The sequence below is a fragment of the Ixodes scapularis genome, unplaced genomic scaffold (assembly GCF_016920785.2).
Source record: "Ixodes scapularis isolate PalLabHiFi unplaced genomic scaffold, ASM1692078v2 PGA_scaffold13__105_contigs__length_92229423, whole genome shotgun sequence".
NCBI classification, from domain to species: domain Eukaryota; kingdom Metazoa; phylum Arthropoda; class Arachnida; order Ixodida; family Ixodidae; genus Ixodes; species Ixodes scapularis.
Window position 1 is genome coordinate 12,121,826 of NW_024609839.1, and position 1,714 is coordinate 12,123,539.

Below are 1,714 nucleotides of genomic sequence, written 5' to 3' on the forward strand. Positions count from 1 at the left end.
ATTTTGGGCATTTGTGTAGTTCGCAAAAACGCCGCTAGGTAAGAATACGCGCGAAGATTCAAAAACTAACCCAGACGATACAGAGTTGGTGCGACTTCGTGCAACTGCGTGCAACTTTCCAGCCATCACGAACAAACCATTTTTACTAGCATTGCAACATGGTAAAGCTGCTAAAAATTAGATCCCGCTGACGGAGGCGCAACTTCACAAGCCACTATGCCACCAGTTAGAAAACCTCTGCTTGACCATAATTCTCTACTTGAAACATTCAACGTTTAGTTTTCTCTCGCTGTCCTAAACCCAAATCCTTCTAAATCAGTCTCGCCTTCGGAAACTGCAAAGGAAAGTCAGCATTCAGCTGTTCAGCGACGCGTCCGCCTCCTCACCACACAATGCAAGCTTGATTCTCTGCTTCACAGCGCACAACATCAGACGTGTCTGCTCTTGTGCACTGTGAAGCAGTATCATGACTAACCAACTCGCCCAAGCTGAAGTTCTGACCATTGATTCTCTGCGGGCAAAGCTACAAGCACTAGCTAGCCCGCGCTCCTGGCTGTGAAGCATACATTTCCAGCGCGACTCGCGAGCGCTCCTCCTGCGGAAGAACGCTTCAGCGGCCTCGAGCTCTCGTCCTTGTGGCATTGGCTGCAGTCTCAGTACAGTGTACCAGAATACGGGGTGGTGTTGGTAGCGGCTCGCGATAGGTGCCGCTACCAACCACCGCCGCTCCGCCGCTCAGAGCTGCCAGAGCTGCCGCCGCTCAGAGCCGTGTATTGGGCTCTGCCGCCGCTCCGGCAGTAGTATTCTAGTACACTGTAGTCGGGTGAGTATGGTGGTGGTTGTGCGCGTGCACCGCGTGCGCGCGCACGTGCGGCGGCACGTGCGGACTGCAGCGACTTTCTGCAGCCCTGTCGACTTCGTCAAGTTCCGATCTGGGGACGACGTCTGGGGGCTCGTGTCGCATCGTGTAGTTCAACTCTCTCTCTCTCTCTCTTTCTATGTGTATGTGTATGTGTATATATAAATATATATATATGCAGGGTGTTTTTTGTTGTTGTTTTTTCTGTACAGAAATTTGTTTAAAAAACGCTCTGAAAGTTCCACTTATCCGGAGGGTGACAGACGGCTAATTAAGTAAAATTTGTCAATTAACTTTTTAATTAGTGCAAATAGACATATGATTCCAATTAGAAACTTGCTGAGCGTCGTCCAAAACCCAGGGCCGGATTAAGGTACGGGCTAAAGGGGCTGCAGCCCTGGGCCCCAGGCTGTCAGAGGGCCCCATGCTGGCCCCTGAAAATTTAGAAATGTTAGTCTTTTTTTTTTTTTTAGGCAGAAAGCTGAAGAAACACTACGAAAAGCCTCTGGCGCAACGGCCTTCTAATTCTCTTTTCCTCAACAAGGAAACAAGGATGCCATAAAGTTCCCGTCTCTAGATCAGCTGGCGTTTGTGAGCTCGTTGTACAAGACTGTGCCAGAACAACAAAATTTAACACAACCTCCCATGCCCTTTGTTAGATTTTTTTTTTTTTTTAATTGGAGCTTGATGGAAGAAAGGTTATGGAGCTCTCTTTTGTACTGGGGCCCCCTTAGCGTGTTTTACGGACAATTCTGGGCAGGAAGTTAAGCAGGCGTTAAGCAAGCAACGCAGATGGTTCACGCATGTTGTTTTAAACCTTTTCGCGAAACTCCATGTGGAGTTTATTCCAGACCG